This window comes from Hylaeus volcanicus, chromosome 8 (assembly GCF_026283585.1).
Source record: "Hylaeus volcanicus isolate JK05 chromosome 8, UHH_iyHylVolc1.0_haploid, whole genome shotgun sequence".
Taxonomy (NCBI): domain Eukaryota; kingdom Metazoa; phylum Arthropoda; class Insecta; order Hymenoptera; family Colletidae; genus Hylaeus; species Hylaeus volcanicus.
Genome location: NC_071983.1, coordinates 6666175 through 6688087, shown reverse-complemented (window position 1 = coordinate 6688087; position 21913 = coordinate 6666175). Strand labels below are relative to the sequence as shown.

Below are 21913 nucleotides of genomic sequence, written 5' to 3'. Positions count from 1 at the left end.
GATATCGCCCGCGGACACGCCATCGTGAAAGGAAAAAAAAAGGGACCGACGAGAAAGCACCGCCGCGGAGAATTTATCGAGGAGCGCGCGAAAGTGCGTCCGCGAAGAGGAGGCCACTTCGTCTTTATGATTCCTCCGTGACGGACAGCTATGCCGAGCGTCCCGGTCGTCGATAGATCATAGAACTGTTACGGGCTGTCGTCGATGATCATTCTTGGACGCACGATGGCGGACAGCACCTTGCGAGACTGATTAACGCGCTAACGAGGACGTGCTTGATGGCGCGAACTCGCAGTCCAGGTTGAGGATCGGGGATTTGTTAGGATAGGAAAGACTTTTGCTTGTGTGACAGGAAGACGATACGAAGATTCATGGTTTTGAGAGTAATCGTCGTGACAGTAAGAATTTGCCAAACGTGGGTGGTGCTTTTTGTTACAGGGCTCGCGAAGGCTGTCTGCTATGTATGACAGGGTATGTTTGGTCGTTTTTGCGAAGATCTTTATTTTTAATTATTATACACGAGCTAAATTCAAGTAGGTATTGCAGAGTGCATAAATGCAGATGTAGCTTTCATCTAACGGTATATAAAATTAATAAGAGGGAGTAGCCCAAAAATATTCGTCAGTAATGTTACAAATTTATGTACCAGCATTAATTCTTAGGACTTAGGTCGCTGGATATTCGAAGACGCGTATTTGGAATTGTTAAACTTGCGATATGATTAATTTATTCAGCACACTAATGGTAGTAGTGAATATCAGGCGAGATGGCCAGCCCTTCATCGCCATAATCACCGGTGTTTGCTCAATGGATACTTCGTCAAAGTTAGCTTCCCGAAGCATCGCTCATCGCTCACTTTCTACTCCAAAGACCGCATTCGCACGAAATCTGTCTTCCCCGTTAAATAACCGTGAGCTAAGTTCATCCTTTCCATCAAACGCTCTAATACATACCCGCACGCCTGGGAAAAGTCCCGCATCTTTTAGCCCCGCGACTTTCTTGACGTCGAGCCGGCGCAGGTCGATACTAAGCACCCGGCGTCGATCACTGTCACGCTTTATACTTTGTTGCGATTCATGTATCTCTCCTGGCCGACATTTTTGTTTACTCTTCAGCCTCCCGATGAGATATCGTGACGAAGCGTATCTTCCGCAACGCATCGGCTATCGCGAACAATCCGACCGAAAGTCGCGGCTCGAATCGGTCCAGTTGTTTTCCAGATTCAACACTTGCGATCTCTGTTGTTCTCCTTCCTCAAATTTTCTCACGGTTAGACCACTAGTTAAGTTCCTTGTTCTCTTAGACAAAATCCACGTCGAGTACTCCACGATCAGCAGCTTGTCTAGGAAGATCTAAATTCAACAAACTGCTTGTCGAATGTTTGAAATTTAATATTCTATGTTATATGGCTTCAGTTTCCTCTCTCGTGAACTCCAACATGGACCAACTGGAGAGTAGTTATTTCCTCCAACAGAGTCTTTATAATCTATAACAAACCGTCCATCGAAAGTCTGAAATTGGTCCACTTTTCTCTTCCTCGAAATCCAACATGTCCAGTGATTTTCTTCCTTCCCTCGATGGGAATCCTCACGAAGGATCGAAATGGTACCCGAGTTTCTTTGTTCATCGTCACCAAAGATAGGTCGTCCGTGGAACGTCTAAAACAGTCTGGCTTCCATCGTCGGTTAACAGATCACTCTCCCATCCCTTCGGGTTCTTCGAATGGTCATCTCCTACCCTGCAATCAAGTTCCCGAGACCATGTTCGCCATCGTCCGTGGATGCTGATAAACAGTCCTCGAACGTCTCGCAATATCTCGAAACCGAGGAGATTATTGCAATTTGCACCGGGCTAAGAAGTAGCTGACGAAGTCGTGCGTCTGGTTACCGTCCCTGTGTTCCGAGGATTAGGGTCCATTAATTCCATAAATCACATCGTTCTCCGTTGTTGATGGTTGCGCTACGTACCGCGTTAGCTGTTACCTTCGTCTCTGGGATCGAGGAGGAGCCCAGATACCCGGCGAGATGGCCCCGTCGTCATCATCGGTCAGAGCCGGAACACGCTCGTTCTCTCTGCGGTGGAAACAAGAAACGCCGGTCTTGTTCCTGGTAATCGGGTGCATATAGTTGGAAAACGCTCGGGGTTATGTTGCCTCGGCATCGTCTGCTCGGTGGGGGAAAAAAACCGCCTGGAGTTGTTCCGCTCCTCCCTTCGATCACGAAAGTTACTTATTACGGTACGAGAGCGAAGACGGAGATGAATTAACGTCGGAATCGATCGGGGTTAGGGCTCTGTGCGAGTGTCGGTGTCGGACACCGCTGGATCTAGGTTACACTTGACCCGAGTTCAAGTGGATCTGGGCTACGAGATTAGATAGACCTAGATTGCGTTGGACCCGCGTTGAATTCGACGCGGCTACAATGGACCTAGATTGACCCCAGCTGGATCTACGTGGACCGTACTAGACCTACATCGAGGGGGTGTAGACGTAGACCCATTATCCTCGAGCAGGCAATTATCGGAGTGTTTAAGAAACGGGGGTATGGAAACTTTGGTGTATGGTCGAGGTTCGAGTGAATTGTTTGAACGTTTTGGATAATTCGGTATGTAGAGCACTTGCGAATTACGTCCCAATTCTAATTACCAATTCTAATTCTACCCTCCGTTCCCTTGCAAACACCGTTTACGACGACAACGTGAAAATCCTTCTCGAGAAACACCGAAATCGACCAAGACAATCGGTCGCGAGGCGTCCAGCGCGGCACTAACAGAGGGAACGGGCGAGGAAATTGATGAACGTCCAGAACGGCTAGGGCTGGCGTTTAAAATCGCATCTAAATACAATCAAAAATATATTACACGGCACGGTGCGTACCTGGAAGCGTGTTTTCCCGGCTGTGGCGGGAAATAAGTCGCCGGTGATCAATCGAAGGGCCGAGGGACACGCGAGGGGGAGGCTGAGGACGAGATGCGGCTCCGTTCCGCGGTTGGTGCACCGGTCTTAATACGCTGCACCGGATTCGCCCTGGCAAACGAGATATTAAGTGGCGCACGGTAAAATATCGCGGACGCGCCAATTAGGCTACATTGAAACGCGTCGGGCCACGCAAAAAGCTGAGCCTGGTCTCACCGTGAAATCAGAGATGAGCAAAGTTACTATTTTTATTTGGATTCAAATATATTCGTCTGGATAACAATGGACTCCTGAATCTGGTAATGATTATTTTCTGTAATCATTGAGAATGATTACAGTATTTCTACAAATAAAGTAGCTCGTATCTTCCTACCGAACACGAGGAGCAATGAAAAAAAGATTACATTCGAATCGGATGAAGGTAGGACGAGTTATAGGGAGATCGCAAACATACAGATTTTGAATTTTATTTTGCAAGACGCCTGGAACCTGACTCCTCTTGGTGGCAAGGTTGGAACCATGGCGCGTTAAAGCGTCGTTAAAGTGTCGTTAAAGTATCGCCGTCGATTAATGCCAGCACGCGAATCGAAAGACGGGGACCAGTGTTTCCCAATGTTCCTCCAACGCTCTGTTTAGAACGCCACATGGACCAACGTCTAATCCGCCGATACCGTTTCTCATTTGCCACCCGTGGCGTCTAAAAATGTTATCGAGCACATGTTCCCGGTAATGAACGTAATGGATGACGCTAATCCCGCGTTGCATCAATCCTAGCTTCGCGTAGGTGTTACATATGGAGACGACGTTTGATGGAGCGTGGATCCTGGATGCCTAATCGAACGAAAGTACTTACGGTACCGTTCGTCCGTGTATTTTTAGAAGGGATGCGAGATGCTTTCGTTACGAAGGAAAACGAATTTCCATTGGCGTAATTTAATTATTCACGGATGTAGAAAGTACCCCAGCCGCTCTTGAGCTACGAAGGGCGAGTCTGAAACAAAAATGAAAAGACTCAGCCTGGCAAGCGTTGGTACAAATCGCAGGTAGTTGAACGAATTATAGGAAACTACCAGGCGAACGTGATTCCGTTCGGTGGTTCGATATCGAGGCGAATTCAATATCGAGAATCGAGCTAATGGGCAGTGGATTAACTATGAGCAATGATACCCGCGGTACGACTCCATTACAGAAATTAATCGTCCGTCGGGCGGACGGTGCAAATCGCTTTGGTAATCAGTAATCGCCAAGATGCGTCCAGGTTCACTCTCTCCGCGTGCCAGGATCTCCTTTCTCCTTTTCTCTTCAGCATTGTCCGATCCCCCGACTCGCTTTCTCTTATCCTTGGTCCACGCGCGCATTACTTGGAACAGTGCTTCCCAACTGACGGTTTCTCGCACCATTTCCGATCCCTGCAGGTGGTCTTCGAGTTTAACACGCGTTCCCTTCGATTTCGTCGGTCTCGAAAGCTGATACAGGATATTAGCGATGAAGATCCGAAGATCGATTCTTCGCGCTTATACGAATCGAAAAGTACTTTTCCATTTTGAAAACGAAGGCTTCGTTGTCGAGATACGAGCAGTTGAAGTTCTCACGCAGTGGCGCGATCAGCTGACTGGGATATGGATGGCGCGCGCCGGAGTCGCAACGGTAAACTTGAATCGTTTATATCTAGGTAGCGAAGCTTTGGATCGCGAAGCAGTAAAGGACTTTTCTATGCTTTTTGTCGCGTATATTTGTAAATCCTAGGCGCGGTGTATCCAAGATCGAGCGTAGCACGAGTATCAAGATAAATTTGGACTCGATATCTATAGGACGCCGATGCTCCAAAGGCACTCGATCACCAATAATAATTTCTGTACCCTTCGGTTTACGACGTAGCAATATTTCTGTAAACTCTCCAAGTTTCGTCTCGACTACACTCGGCATCATCGATGGTTTCTTTCACGCAGATGCTCCGATCGCGTAGCCCACGGATAGGTGACGCAACCAGACGCGTAAGAAGATGAAAACGAGCGGCGGGATTCGCACGACATTTGCTCGGCGAGCCTCGGAGCTATTTAGTCGAGCCGATCGGCCAGGAAGAGAAGATTCCCTGGCTCTGCTCGCGACGTAACTATCTCCGATTGCGTAACGGTGAAAATAGAGGACTGGCTGTGTCACGATCCGGGCAAGAGGAGTCGTCGTTGTTGCAGGTGCTCTCCTCGGATCCAGATGAATCACGGTTGGAACAACGAGCCGACACGCGATACACGCTCGCTAACGATTCGAAGTCATCGCGAATTCGCGCGCCGTTGCGCAACGGATCGACTTTTGTCCTCCCGTGCGTGTATACAAGGTGCTCCCAGAAACAGGGACCGGATGTCCTATGAAAGGAGACGAGGGAATTTGAGACTGATATTATTTTAGGGAATACTTTCAGGCGGGTGTCTTTGTTAGAGGTTTCCTCTTGAGAACGTTATTCTCGTATAATTGATATCGTTGCTTGCAAGAATTTCTCAAGATAAATTATTTTAAATTGGCGATAGATTATTTGATTCTAATCATATTTTTCTTTTTTGTTGCAGGTACGTACATCCCACTGTCACCGATCTTTCCACCAGTGGTAGCTTTAGGGGCAATTCCTGCCCTTACTCAGAGTGCCGATGAGAGAAAAGCTCCATTTCCTACTAGGAAGTCCAAGACCTGATCTCACTAATAAATCCTACTAATAAATCCAATAAGAAACTTCATAATTTCGTGTCCTGTCCAAATTCCAACTCCTTACTCTTATTCCTCGCCTATCCCCATCGATCCTCGAGTAGCAATCGCGTGTTGCCCTCGAATCCTCGACGAAACGCTCGCATTGTCCCCTTCCGACGTCTTCGGCATCCCCCGAGCGCGAAAAAAACGCGGTAATTCCCGAGTAGCCGGCAAGAAAGCAGAATTCCACGGGTTCCTCTTTCTCAGCCGCGGATTTCCTGCTACGCCCGGACAGTTTCGCCGGAAAGGCGATCGTCGGCGGTGCGTTACGCCGCGTGGAAATCGTTGTTCCCGGTTTCCACCGCGGCCAAGCAACTCGGGGAGTATTTTTTTGCCGCGATGCTTGGCAGGCCTGGCCGGTAACCGTGATCGAAGACGGGGCCCTCTTCTTTGCCGAGAATCACGGGGAACGGAGAGACGCCCCGACGTTGGAGAAAACAGGACAGAGGCGCTTCTGCTACGGATAGGTTCGAAGATAGGTAGCGCGAACCGCGTGGCAGTAGGTAGACTACCAACAGTCCCGGGGCAAGAAACTAGCTGGAATAATAATTTACAGTAGGTACTCTTTGCCCGTGCTCCGAGGGCTCCTCCACCTTGGCTCCTCGACTTCTTCCTTCTAGCTCCTAGACTTCTTCTCGACTTCTCTTCGCGCTTCCTTCGCCTTTTTTTCGCTCATCTCGTGCTGCTATAGCGAGATCCAAGAGTATCGGTCGGCCAGGGTCAGCCAATAATACAGATAGGCGAGGTGGAAAAAGGAATTTTTGGTAGGCAACGTTCTGCGTTAGGAAGCGTTGCATCGAGGAGGAAGTTGGAGAGGGTATCTAATACTTTGCAGGGCTCTCTGGTATTTACCACTCAATGGACTAAATAAATAGAGAGTACGAGTACCATCTACGAATCCAAGGAAACTCCAGAGTTCACCGTGCAGAAGTGTCCAGTACCCTAATTTCCGGTGAAACCCACCCACTTTTCCATTCATTCAGAGTAGACTTGTCCCTGCTTGACCTCGGTGGACCAATATTTGTGAACCCTACTCTATAGTGTTCCTTGCCTCGATGGTTGTTGCAGAGCAATTCCATATTAGGAGTCGCGGTGCTCGGTCTACCGCGATGCGCCGGCTATTGAGACGTAGTTACCCTTACTTATCCTATTGGTGCGGCCGACAGGAACGATCCTGGCAAGAAGAGGACGAACCAGGGAGTATCGACGCACTTCGGGGAGAGAACCTTCGGGCTTTGTTTCGCACCAACCGATCTCGCCAACGATTCTTCCACTCGTGCGTTTCTGGACGCTTCCTGGTTGGTTCTCTAATGCTTGCAAGCTTGGTTTCCTGGGATGGAGGATTTGCTTTTTAAACCTGGAAAGGGCACAGGCCCTGTTTTCAGTGAAAGTTAGTATTCACCTAAACAAATTTCCATCTTGGAGGAAAATAGTGGGTATACTTGAAGAGGTTCCTTAAGAACGGAAATGATTTTTCGCAAAGTAACCTAGATCTTTTAAATTCGCTTGGCTCGAACACAGGACGTTTTGGTACGTCAACGGGAAAGTTGGCTCGAACCGTGTATATAATCTTCGCCTTTATTTTATTTAAACAATCGCAGACATTCTTCCACGGCCCTCGCGACGCCGACGTACGGAACAACGGTCCTGTCCCATCCCCGACGCATAATTATATACGCGGGCCGCGAGTGGTTGCGCAAGGCATGGGCGAGGCCATCGCATAGAATATTCAAGTCTCTCAAGTTTCTTCTAGTAGTAAATATTGTTATGCTAAGTGCAGTCGTTGTCACGCCTTTCTTCTCCGCTGCAGGGCTCCTCTTCGTTGTCTCGGCTCTTTTCTCGCCTCCCTTGCGACGTTTTCTCTCTCTTCCCACCAGATATCTTCCTTCCGGTTGGTTTAAAGGGCGCGGGGGAGGAGGCCAGACTGACATTTCAATTTGTAATTCTCGTCGAGAGTCTCGCTGACGTCCCCCCTCTATTCAAGACGAGCGTGAAGTATTCTTTAGAAATTCTTCGATTTTTAGCTGAACTCCTCCACGCGATGTCTTCTAGGGAGGATTGAAATCCCACCCATGGAGTAGAGACCAAATTGAAGTCAGCCGAGTTGTCAGACTCGAGACTTAAATACGTTAGATTTCAATTTCCGAGGCGTTAAAACTAATCGTTACCGTTGCCAACTCTGTGACAGGACTAGGAGGACTCGATATTGGGATACACCCTTTACTTACGCACATTTCCATATTCCAGCCGTCCCGTTTCTTATTCCTCTCATTTCGTGTTTCTTATTTGTTTGCGTTGCGCCAAGGAGGTGTTCCCCGTTAAACTAATAAGCGAACCATTTCGTCATAAATCTCCGGACGACTATAATTCAAGCGGGGTAGCGAAAACGAGGCTGGCGGCAGTCGGTTCGAAATTACTATTCTCGATGGCGGACTGTTATCCCAGCGTCCCTGGACACCGAAATCGAGCCTTGTCCGTCGACAGTTAAACGAACAGTCAGAAGTGCCAGGCTGCCATTTTCTTATCGACGGTTTCCGATCGGCGACGGCGGAAATCGGTTTCTGATCTCCAATCGATCCGCGGCGAGGCCGATCCCTATCGGCGCGGTTTCTTCGACCCCCGTAACGATCCTTCATCTCGCGCCCAGAGAAGGAGAGACAGCGGAAAAACGACGATGCAGCGAACGTTTCGTCATTTACATTCTCGCCGTGTAATTACCGATAAGAGTCAACCGTGCTCCCGACGCTGGCAACAAAGTCGCTGGTAATAATAGTAATTATCCTAGGGTTCGAGTTATACTTTCTCTGGGACACGACTCTTCTGCTGGGAAATTAATCGAGCTGGATCTCTCTTTCCCGGCTGCTCTTGGCGAAATTTAATGCGAGTCGAGTGCAACCGATTCCGAAGGTGCTTTCGCGGGGGTGGATGCGTGTCAGGGTCTGGTTTGTTGTGAAATTTGACGGGATGACTTTTATACCTAGGGTTCTGTCTGTTTGCGTCCGTATGGAGGTATGTGTGCAAGTTCGGCTTTGTATATTTTAGGAGTGGTCGTTCTTTCGTTTAAAACTTTGTGTTTCGACTCCTGTGTATAGAATTTTGTGTATTCGGATGTGTTCGATGCCTATTTATAAGTATGCCTGCAAGTTGTGCCCTGTTTGGCTTTGTATATCTCAGGAATGATCCATCAGAAAATCACGAAACTTGGTATATCGACTCCTATGTATAAAATTCTATGCATTCGGATATGTTCATGCCTATTTCTACGTATGCATGCAAGTTGTGCCCTGTTTGGCTTCGTATACCTCAGGAATAGTCCATCAGAAAATCACGAAACTTGCCACAATGGCTTCCCCTGCATTTAACCGTAATTCGCGAAAAAAATGTAATCTTCGTTCGACCAGTACTGCAAACTCCTATCCAACGGGCATCGAAAGGGAGAAAATTCGCTGCTTTCTAAACCGAGACCGAGAAAGTTTCGCGACAACGTCGGCTGGTTTTTCTCGGAGCCGGGGCCGATCGTGCGCAACGAGGATCGATTCCTGGGAATCGATCGTCGCGACGATCGGGTTCGCGGGTATTTTCACTTATCACGTACAACGACGACGGGGTCGAGGCGACGGGAGTCGCGCGAATCCGCGGAGGCTTCTCGCAATTAGAAAGTACGCGCGTATTTGCGCGTAATCGTCCCCGCGAGATAATATCGAGAAGCTGGTTTCGCAACCGTCGGTACGTGTGTTATCCTCCTTTGTGCGCGGAGAGCTAATGGCGAAATTACAATGGGCCCTGGAGGAGCGGCGACGATCGATCGATAAGTCGAGCCAACCGTCCCCCGTTGTCTGTTATTAAACGTACGTGGACGTCGCGTCGGTAGGTGAAACGAGGCTTCTTGGCTGGGATAACCGGCAATTGAATTGTTCCCCTATGCACAGAGGGGCGGGAGGGGGTTGGTTGAAACGCAGAGACAAATCGACGCCCACGAATAGGGAGTTTTCAGGGTTTCCTTTGCGGACCCAATCTCGAGGAAAGGAAGCTCGATAAAAAGAAGCACGGTACGAGCCGACAGTACTCGGTCGATTTTGTTTCCTCGCATTTTAGAGCACTCGCGCCCCCGCATCGCTACTTTCTTCTTTGTTTGCGAGGCACTTAGCGACTGGGAGCAGCTGGGAGCCGTGGATTAAAATTCCAGTGGCAAGAGCCTATCGACTCATTTGCATAAAAATAAGTGGACGTGTCTGGGAATGCATAACTCGTTCTCAAAACTATTATTCCCTTTCTACTTGTGTGTTGCAAGTGCTGTCGACGATAGGTCATATTGATACACTGTCGCTGATAAGGAATCGCAGGTCACTCTGGTGTATTTTGCACGATTCTGATTACGAATTCGGAGAAGTTTATTCGGGACATGAACTATTACAAAGAACATTGCAATCGTTAAATATTCACGAGGCCATCAATAAGGCACGTATCTTTTGGCTCCCATTGAAAACGCTCAGTCTTCGATCGAACAACCGTAGTAGTCGATATCGATTAATGAAAGCGAGATAACAGTAGCCATTCGGTCACGTAAGAGGCCTAGAAAAACATACTCGAGTGTTTTTATCACGCGACTCCAATATCTGTAGCGATTAGTCGCAAACAATTAACGCGAGCTCGTCGTTTATTATTTAAAATAGTACGTATTATTATGAATGTATTGCATAGTTACTCCAATTACAAAAACAACAGACTAATACCACTCGAATTTGGCTGAAGCTTAAAATACACACGTGGACGAGGAACCTAGGAATCGGTAAGCAGCGACTCGTCGAAGACAGCACGAGGTATCGAGTCGCCAACGGGGAAACGATCGCGTACTTAGGCTACAAACGGGCTCGGAGCGAGTGAAAGTCACGCGTTACGTCAAGCGTCGAAAGACACCGAAAAACTTGAACGCGTGTAAAAACTCGCGAGTGTAAAGCTGTCCACGTGGGTAATCGCACATTGCGCACGATTGCGCAACAACGGCGTTACACGCTGGCAAACGCGGGCAGGTACCTTTGGGACAGGCACTAGCGATCGACAATTACCGATCTCGGCGTCCAATCGTTGCTGTCTCGCGTCAACGTTCATCGTTGTTCCATCGCAACGATAATTCTATTAGCGCCATTTCGGGACAATTGCTGCTATCTCGTTTAAGATCGGGACTGATTTTCTTTATTTTCTAGAATGTAGCGATATGCTTATAGTTCAGAACGAAAGGACCAGGAATTTGTATCCGTACTCCAAGATCAATGGAATAATCTTATATCGCGATCGCTTTTGCAATCGATGCTGCAACCTACCCCCAGTCAACAGAAACCGTAACTTGCATCAGCTGTTTGCCTTGGTTATCTCCGGCCTTCTGAAAAATCATTCCTTTAGGAGCTCTGATAAGCCAATCTCGAAATCGACGAGACTCGTCATTCATGGATATCGAGGTTTCCAGAAGTTGTCGATTCCAATCGCGGTTGACCGGATGCGGGGTACTTACAGCCACCGATAACGATAGGAATTCCATTAAACACCGACTTAGGCGTAATCTCATCGCGATTTATTTTAATTTCCGGGTAGAGTGATCAAGGGAGGCTAGGGAAGGAGGGAGGGGAATGCTGGTTTTATCGTCGTCGATAATTAAACGCGCCAATCCAGCGCGATAATTCCGATCCATGGATCGTAAAACTCTCGCAAACGATCCGTTACGTTCGATCCTTTAATTGCGATTCTTGACGTTCGTACCGTCGTCGATTCTCGTCGCATACCGTACTATACGAGCTCGACTAATCGAACCGGCTATCGTATCCGCGTTCGTCTCTCCACTCGCGATATTATAGATCCTCGGCTATCCGTCGATGGCTAAATTTTCATCGATTATTCACGGCTGCGGTTTTGCTTCTTCGTTCCAATCATCGTTTTGCTCGATGATACTCTAGCCGTTATGCAACGGTTGAAAGTGGAGAGGCACCTCTGTAGAATTTATTTAAGAAATCCTGCGGGATTTGCGTGGTGGCGTAGTCGAGAAAGAAATAATTTTTTCATGGTGTAATTGGCCCAGTAACTTCTTGAATCGGACACTGATGCTATCAAACAGGCCTACAAGAAAGGAAATTATAAAAAGGAATTTATACAATAATAATATCGAATTTAAGGAAATATTTTCTTTGACTACAATAATAATGTATTTCCTCTCGAATAATAACAGGAGTCGAAGAAACTCGAGCCTAAGCAGAGCCACCGCTACAAATTTGAATGCCAGTGGTAGAGGAAGTGTTAAACGATTTATGCTGAATAATATTTGCAAGGGGAGCTATTCGTCCACTTCCCACGAGCTTCGACCGCGTATCGAGCCCCCTAAGGATAGGATCGTAATTATATTAGCAAGCCGTGACAGTTGCACTGTGAATTATTCATTTCATTTCATTTCCCCTCGGCCCCCGCCTCCTCTGAATTTTCGTAGGCGCGAACGACTTCATAGAGGATACTTTGCACGACCAGTTCTATCCAGCCGCGAGGCTGGCCGTGATTAATTCGCTCCATCAGTCTTTGAATCATTCAGCCCACTCTTCGGCAAACAGAACTCCGATTGCGTCGATACGGGAGCCTACGAAACAACCCTCCTTATTCATTGAGCGCTCGATCAACGTCTAATGAAACTTCTAAATCGATTCTAACAATGCCTCTGTATCTTTCTATTTCAATTTCCAGTCCCTTTCAATTTTCGTGGGACGAGCTATCGATTGGTGATCTATTCGAGGCGTGTGCATCGAGTCCCTCGCGATTAATCTGCTCGTGACACGTTCGAATACTCGAAAGCGACTCTCTTGGAAACAAAACTTTGCGAAAACATTTTCTCGCGAAGATTTATCATATTTTCGCTTGTACGACAGGATATCTTTATGATTCATAGAATTAAGAGCAAGTCTACATTGAATTCGTTAAGCTGTATTTTTAATTTTGGAGGTATAAATTCCATTTCCTCTTAGCTCCCGGGACTTCTGAACAGCTTAACTTTTAGATCTCAGGAATTTTGAACAGTTCAACCCTTAGACCCCTGAACAGCCTAACTTTTACATCTCAACACTCTTGAACGGTCCAACTCTTTGACCCCAAGACTCCTAAACAGTCCAACCCTTAAATCTCAGGACTCCTGAACAGTCTAACCCTGTGCCACTCAACTCTCGCAATTCAACTCTAGCTCTTGTAGAAGTGGCAATTTCTCCGATTCCCAACGAAACTATCAACTTTCCCATTCACTGTTATGTCTAGGGTAGAATTGACCCTAGTTGACCTCGCCCGACCAATATTTGTCAACTCCGGTACCCAAGCCATGTTAAGAACTTTTTTCTCTCTGGGATCTAAGAACTTACTTCCTTCTGCTCGGGTTTAACATAGCACAACCAATAGGTTCAACACGTACCCCCAGTCCTGACAGACGGAATTCGAGGGCCTGGGCCCCAGATACGCGAGTCCCAGAGGTCGATTCATCGACTCGTTGGGCCATGTCGCAGCAATTACGCCCACGATAGCCTTGGCGGCGGCCAGTTTAATTTCTCGTCGATTGTCTAAGCGTTCGTTTCTCGCGCCAATAAATTAGATTCCGCGAGCGTTCTGCGCGCTCGTTGGACCGTACACGTGTTGTTCAGAGGGGGAGGAGAGGGCAAACGCGAGCCCGGTTCGGCGCGGAGCGGAGCGTAGTCGGGCTGGCATGGCGTGGGACGAGCGCATTGTTCGAACCGACGACGGCTTCGACGATATACGCCCGGGAATAAAGAGTACCGGTTAGTTTTCATGGTTGCTGCCACCATAAACGCCAAACGCTATTTGCGGATTATAATTTGTGCCCCGATAATGAAGTATAATAAAGCGCCGCGTGGGATAGACCGTCGTCTATCCTGGGAGAAAGCGACGCTCTCTCCCTCGCTTCCTTCCTCCATCTTCGTCCCCTTTCAGGGGTTCTTCTGATAGAAAATTCCGGGTTTTCGGGGGGGAATATTGCCTTAGAGTCTTGTACTTGGAATTGTTGGTGTCTGGAATGTGTCAAGAAAGGTATCGGAGTGTTGGCAGCGAAATATATAATATAGAACAAGTCTCGTGGGTTGAGTCTCGATAGATACTCTAAATTTCAGCGAACGGCGAGTATGCACCCTAGTGGCGCCAACACTCGCCATGTGCTGAAATTGTCGCGACATTCTGGCTTGAATGGGTTCTTCGATAATTTCGAATGGGGAAAGCTTTCTGAATCTACTTTGATCGAATCCAGGCACATGTTCGCCAGTGTTTGCTGCCCTCTAAGTGAAGGGAACGGACGAGTTAATGGTCAGACAGAGTTTGATAGGAATTCGAGCCGACACGACAGTGATCCCTTTGGCGACATGACGAACCACCACATCCTCTTTATTCTTCGACAAGAGACACCGGGCGTCTCGGGTTTCAGAGTTTTCGGGCGAAAGTGGCCAGTCTTGTTCGGGGATTCTGCGGTTTCCGCGACACGGAAATCGATATATCGCGACCAAAAGGAAGAAAGCCCTACGACGGTTCAGCGTCGGCTGGGAAGCATTAGAGGCGATTGGATTTCTCAGGGAACGGACAAGAGCAATCCGAGGGCCAGACTGTACTTATACGAAGTTTGTACATACTGTGCAGATATTGAAAAGATGGATGGCGGGTCCGATTGTGGAAGTTCCGACAGCCTCGAACGACCGTTTCGCTTCTCACGTTCTCGCGACTCTGTCGAAAGACGAAAAGGCAAAAAACGTGTCGGTGGGAGGGACGGTTCCGCCCTAACGATATCGAGTTTCTGGTCTAGCGACAGTAGCGTTAATTACTCGTTGCCTGGCGCTAGTTACATCCGCAACGGTGTGCGCGTTTACTTCCAAGAACGAGTCGCGATTACGTAAAGGCCGATTCCCAGCGAGTCTTTTCGTGAACCATCCACGCGAGATTGGATAAACTCCTGACAAAATCGTATACCGCGACCTCTAAGTTTAAATAAAATTAACATCGAGTTCTTTAATCCCTTCAGACCTGACGCCCACAATCGAGGAGACAACATTTTATTTGTGCACACGAAGAAAGACCAATATTAATTTTAGTTAACTCTAAAAATTAAGTTACATTTGTACGAGCAAAAAAATTCAGGTCTGAAAGGGTTAACTTGTAGCCATGCCATTTAATATTGGAACTACGTTACAATCAAGTGTCGATGCTACGATTATCTCTAACCGTTAAATACGAAGTTTTATCAGGTACGGAGTTTCATAATTTTACTCGGCAACGCTCGAAAATTGCGTTTAAAAAAATGGAGAGCACAGGAGCCTACCCCCATTAATATTAATTACTCTTGCCGAGGAGACGAGGAATAGGAAAGGAGAAAGGTATAATAGGAGCACGTTCCTCGCGTGCGTTGCGTACGATATTTACATTGTAACGGGTAGCCCGTGTCGACGACCCCGTATCTTCGGTTATACATTCTTACTCGTCGAACTGCTAATGCGATACTCCTAATTAGTGTAACGAGCCACGCATACTTTATTGTGCTGATTTACTACTATAATTACGTTTCCACCTATACGCTGGCTTTTCGAGCGCGACGCTATTCTTCTCAGAGTGTGCCAACACTTTGTGCGCCGCGGAAAAGAAATTAGCATATTTCGAGTGAAAAAATACAACAGCTATTATTAGGTGCATCAGATTTCTTTCAGAGGTAAACATGGGTTCGCTTCGCTTTGTAATGAATAAGTTATTATCAAGTTTTCGTGCTTTTTAATATTGACAGTAATTACAATTATAAAAAATTGAACGTCCACATGTCCAAGGGCGCGAAGAGGTTGAAGTCGAACGAAACGTTCCTTCCACAGTTTGTTCAGTCTTCTCATCGAAGTTGTCCAGAGAAATGGCAGCCCAACTAGAAGTCGAAACGCTAACCGATCGGCACGTTCAGCTCATAAATAAGAGATTGCGCGGCGGGGAAAAATGCGGGTTTCTTCGTTGTCGAAGGAAGTTCTCTCGTTCAGCTGGGTGCAACGATCCCGTGTTGTTCAGAAATGGCATTTCAGCTGGCGTTGCATGTACACCTGCGCAACGCGGCCGCGCGAGCGTGAGCGCGGGCATCTAGCGCGCCGCGAACCGCCGCGGCTACTCGTTAAAATACACCTGATTACCGAACATTACCGTGCCGAGGGGGTAATGATCGCAGCGCTTGCACGTAATAGAAATCGTTCGAGCCCAGCGAGAAGAGAGACGCTCGCCAACCGTCGAAAAACGTCCCGCGTTTCAACCTTTCCGTAATGGATCGAAACACAGATATGTGAGGGATTTGGGCTCTTTAGCGGACAAGTATTAGGTCGAGGAACAGTCTTGACTCGACTGGCTTGAAACACTGATATCTTCAGAGTCTCGGGTTCGTGTCTCTCATTCTTCGATCCTTCCGAAGTTTTTATCTTTGCAGAGCTTTGTATCTCTGAACATTGGGATTCTCGGAGACTCGGATCTTTGGGTCTTTTGGTTCTTGGGTCTCCTGAATTTTTTGATCTTTGGATCTCTGGATCTTTCGCTTCTTTAGAATCGCAAGATCTCTAAATGTTCAGACTTTCTAATACTTAGTCTTCTAACTCTTTGAGCTTTGGCCCTTGGAATCCTTGAATCCTTGAGTCCTCGAATTTTTAATTCTTTAGACCTCGAAACCATCTAGCCTCCTCACTTTCTGACCATTGATCGTGATTTATCCCAGACTCTCCCCCCTTCTCAGCTCTATTCCCCGCCCCGTCAGCCGACAAAAGCATCAGGATTCTCTGGAATGAGAAAGTGCATGCTCGCGATTACGGTGGCCGCACGATATTGACCCTGATAGTCACGCAATGCCATTTGAAATTTAATTGAAACATTCTTACGCGTTACCGATTCAATCCTCTGGAAATCTGGACGTCTGACCGCCAATTAGCGCGTGACACGTCGGACAGGGAACAGGTAGAGAGTTTCGTGTTCCACGATCAATATAATATCGCTCGTCGTAAACCAAAACATAAATTACTTCCTCGCTGAGTAATTGGAAAAGTACGCGAGTGAAAGTGAGTCTCGATTACCACGTGGATTCGCCTTTCCTTTACTTTTCGAACGCGAAGTACAGCATTGCGACTACTCGAATGTGTTGATAAAGTGTAGTCTAATTGGATGATTAATAATATTAGGTAGATTGGAAAGTAACGTCGTTTCTTTTACATTAAATCCAAACAAATAATGATAAATTTTGATAAATTTTGATAAATTTCTATTTTTAATTAATTATGTAATCGCCCTCGTTATCAACAGCCTCTTGCCATCTAGTGTGCAAATTTTCAATGCCAGATCGATAAAAATCAATGACCTGATGAGTGATAGACAAGTATTTAAAATTGCAGAAACGACATTAGTTTCCAGTCCACCTAATATATATATATATTACTGTTGATATTTTATATTAAATCTTGGAAAATATAGCAATTGTTTCGTTAGGAGTCCTCCCTAAGTCCTCGCAGAATTAGCATCCTAGAGGCAGCAGCAACCATTCCTTTTAATCGTCGGTTTGGTATTAGAATTACAGCGACAACCGTTCGATTACTCGAGAAAAATTCGCCTAGTCGCAGCCCCGCACGTAGTCGTCATCGCGACACGCCCATGAGAGCAACCAGGAAGCGTTGGCTACGTGTGCAGGGTCCCTGGCAATCCAACGTAACGCGTTTACGCAGCCACGTAGGTTATGCGTGTGTACGAAGAGCCAGCAGCCTCTATTTCCACCGTGCCGCGTTCGCCATTCGAGATCGCGTATTGGACATCACTAGCATTCCATCCGCCGCGGCATATGAATATACATACCTGAACGCACGGCCGAGATCGACGGATGGATCCTCCCGGCACGCTACTCTCGATAGAAGATCGTTCGAATACCTCCTGAGAGAAAGAGTTAAGGGAAATCGAAGAAGCTCGTCGTACAGGTCGAACGAAAGCCCGTGGTCAATGTTTTGACTTCGAACCGGGATTGGTAGCGATTTTCTAGTTTCTAGTCGAATGCATCGGCTCAGAGACGCTTTGTTTTTCTTTTCTGGGTAATCCTTGAATTTTTTCGCTCCAAAAATTCCTTTCTTTCCCCGAATGCAGTAGTTTCAATTTCTACCAAGTAAACTTTTCTTTATGGTCGTTTTGGACTTAAATAGAAACGTTACTTGTCGAATGCATTGGCTCATCGATGCTTTGTTTCTTTTTCTGAGAAACAGCACCTACCCCGATTCACTTGAAAGCGGGGTAGGCAGCGACTTTAATTCCAAACTGAGATAGGTAGCTTAATCCTTGGAATTATTGCTCCAAAACTTCCTTCCTTTCCTAAATGCAGTAGATTCAATTTCTACTAAATAAAATTTTCTTTATGGTCATCAGTTCACTTGAAGGTGGGGTAGGCAGCGACTCTAATTCCAAACTGAGATAGGTAGCTTAATCCTTGGAATTATTGCTCCAAAACTTCCTTCCTTTCCCAAACGCAGTAGTTGCAACCTTTACTAAATCAAATTTTCCTTTCTATATCTCACCAATCGACTTGGAACCGAGTTAAGTAGCCATTTTTGCTACATGCGCCTAGTTTTTCCCACGCTCCATAGCTAGAATCCTCCCTATATCTTTCGCTTGTTCTCCTACAAATACAATTCGTCGTTGTACCCACCCGAGCCACCATTCTTTCCACTCCACACGCATTTGCAAGGATCTCGTAGTCTCCACCAAGTTATCTCCAGGAAGCCGTGCACGAAGGCCCCGAGCCAGACCAGTCCGACAGCCCCGACACAATGTTCGGTTTTCCAAAGACTAATCGTTCGGAGGTTCGCGATGACTGATCGACCGAGAAAGTCAGCCACCCAGTAGGAACTCACGAGTTTCACCATAGCGCGTTGCTCCTTATTCTCCTGGCTCGACCCCCGAGATTATCATTAAGACGTTCCCTAGCATGGATGCTCCTAGCTCAGCGAGAGGATAAGAGATAGATGACGCACCGGAGGAGGGCGAAGACGATTACCAGGGACGACCGAGGGAAGACGAAGAGGCCCTCGCCTCCGTTCCTACTCGGCAAATAGCTAACGACGGGATTAAATGAAACTCACTTAACCCCGGACAAACGGACGGTTCTTCCCTGGAAAACGTTCTCCGGCGACAAAGCCTGCCGACACAATGGATTTCAATAACTTCCGCGTTAATTACGGTGAATGGGGAACACTGTCGTTTTCGATCCTCGACTTCTGCAGGCCCCTTAGCCGCCAGTGGCAGCTGCTCGTTTAGGAGCAGGGATAATGGCTGGAAGCACTTTTCATGGAGAATCGTGGATTCCAGAAACTGAGGACCCATTTGAGCCCGATCGACGTCGTCGATCTTCCTATTATTATTACAGTTGACGGGTGTAATAGAATGATGCGGTACAGATGGCTATACTCTCAGATTCTTGGAGAGCCTCTTCTACTACTTGTACATTGATAATTGCTTAAGGAATTCAAGATGAACAGAGTTGCTTGCTAGGATTTTGAGACACGTGAGATCTGAGATCTTGGATTTTGAGACACGATGATTCTTCGAGGGATTTCTGTTCGTAGCAGGTGGTCTTTTTGCAGTCAATCATCTTCCTATTATTACAGACATAGATGGTTATACTCTCAGCTTCTTGGAGAGCCTCTTCTGCTACTTGTACATCGAAAATTGTTTAAGGAACTCGAGATGTGAACAGAATTGCTCGCTTGGATTTTGTGACACGAGAGATCCTCTTCTTCGAGGGATTTCTGTCGATAGCAGATGGTCTTTTTTGGAGTGGGTAGCGAGCCTCAAGCACTCTTCGTGTAGATTCCAGAAACTGAAAGCCCTGCCGGACAGTACATCGTCTAATTATTGGATAGGTCCAATGGACCGAGGTTGGAATAGCTTAGAATTCGAAATGGAATTAGAAAATTGTTCAATCGACATGAGACATGGACATATATTAAACGTTCTATTATGAGGGTGTTACAATCTTCCAGAGTCCACCTGCTGAAAGAGATCTGAACTTAGTAACTCAATGCTTCCGTGAATGTAGAATAAATATTTAGACTTCAGGGGACATTCTGAAAATGAACGTACAATAGGATTCGATCATTGAACAGTAAACGAACTTCCCAGCACCGGCAGCAATAAAAATCGAGAATGTGTGCACAGGTATTAAGTAATAACGACTTCGTACGTGGAACACAATGGATCCGTGTAATTATCGATTGCGTCGGACACACGACGTCTCCGTAGAAAGTCAGATTAGTGTGGGAACGTGAGAAATGAGAGACATTAGATGGGATTGATATATTATTCAACAACGCTCCATTCTCGTTTCCACGAATACTCTCGCACACGCGTCATCGTTTCCTGTGACACTTTCCTTGCGAATCGGTCTCCCTAACATTCCATCGAGCTAAGAAATCGCGCTAACGGCAAACGCTTCGGGGACCTTTGCATCGCTAGAGGACACATATCGACAGAAGCGGAACGAACCGATTGGAATTTCCCGCGGTGGAGATGTGATCCCTAGCACGCTTGCTCGGACCTGCTCGACTATAATTGCGAGCAGGTGGCACCATTAATCTTTGCAGCCATCGTAACCAATTTTATTCGATTCTCCATCGACGTCGCGGGTAATGAAGTAACGGAGGGGAGCCGGGCTACGGGCACAATGAGCGAAATCAATTTTCCGCGGATTCCTACGTGATTTATTCGAACGACGTCGCCGGTCCGTAGATCCTCCAGGTGGAATAATTTCATGTACACGGTGGCGAGATGCTCGTTGCACACTTTCCAGATGTGGGGATGAGGAAGAGAACGTCCTCGAGGTTTTTTGGTCGATAGAAGGAATTGGGGGAGAGGAGGTGGAAGATATTAAATTTTAAAAGTCAGAAGACGATCAGACTTGGAGATCAGAGCTTTTGGGGTAAGTTTCTGAAACTACAAGAGGAGTAGATGAGAACACTCTCGAAGTTGGGAAGAGGAGATGGGAGATACCAAGTTTTAAAAATCAGAAGAGGATCAGACTTGGAGATCAGAGCTTTTGGTGTAAGTTTCTGAAACCACAAGAGGAGCGGATGAGGACACCCTCGAGGTTTTTGGATTGATAAAAGAAATTGGGGAGAAAAGATGGGAGATATAAAATTTTCTTGACACTTCAGATCAGACTTGGAGATCGGAGTTTGCGGAGTAAGGTTCTGAGACCACAGGAGAAGTGGATGAGGATTTATTTCTGCTTCCGTCGATATCTCTCCATTGGCTCGTTAGTTTCTTTAGAGATCTAACACAGCTATAGTGTCCTGTATATGTAGAAGTTACCACGATCTCTGTCCTAACTTAAAAACAAAAAAAAATAAAATCAATGCCCCCCATATATTGAACGTTCTATATCAGGGCGTTACAATCTTCTAGATTCCACCTGCTGAAAGAGATCCGAACTTAGTAACTCAATGGTTCCGTGAATGTAGAATAAATATGTCTAGAAGCGTATCGGCAAATCTGCATGTAATTGAGCCGTTGCTCTTCTGATCGGCCAGTCGCAGCATTAAACACCTCGAGACGTTCACTTGTCCGCAGAAAGGCGAGGTAAGAATGCGCGACACCGTGTACCGCGCTCTAAACGGATTTTCGAGTCGCGGAGGGAGGATGCGCGGCACCGGTCGTATCGGTTGGGTCTGGATCGTTGCGAAACACGAGGTTCCTCCTCGTCTCGCGCTTTCCGTCCATCGATCCTCGGGGGCCCGATCGATAACTTATAAACGGTATTCCTTTCCCCGGCGACCTTCGCCATTCCACGATCGAATCGAATCTCGGGGGACCTTCGATCTCCGCCGCGCGATCGATCCCTCGATCCCGTTACTCCTCGCGCCGCGTACGCACACAGAACCGAAGCCATCGTGGAATGCACCCTGCGACACATGGTCGCAAAAATAACACGTTGTGTTTATGCGAATTCTCTACCGATAGTGAACAAGAATTTAAAGTTAAACGATGTGTATTATTTGCGATATTTTATATATAGTCGGTCCAATAAATATTCGTACCCTCTACGTCCATTGAAGAAATTTGTTTAAATGAAACGGTAGGTTTGGTGTTTTCAAATGTATGTATGTATGCGAAAAATTCATTTGGTAATATCAAAACTATTATTTAATTTAATCGAACTTCTTCGATAGACATAGAGAGGTACGAATATTTATGGAATTGACTGTATTT

The 21913-nt window shown here is 46.8% G+C and overlaps 1 protein-coding gene and 1 long non-coding RNA gene across 7 annotated transcripts in view; one reads left to right on the top strand and one right to left on the bottom strand.

The window, feature by feature from the left end:
- The window catches only part of LOC128881502 (protein outspread), a 191538-nt gene that overhangs the window by 131224 nt on the left and 38401 nt on the right, over positions 1 to 21913 (top strand). The window lies entirely within an intron of this gene.
- On the bottom strand, positions 589 to 3890 carry LOC128881504 (uncharacterized). The gene is made up of 3 exons (XR_008458093.1): positions 3768 to 3890; positions 1968 to 2209; positions 589 to 1892 (listed from the first exon to the last, which is right to left on the bottom strand). It is a non-coding gene; the product is annotated as an uncharacterized LOC128881504 (long non-coding RNA).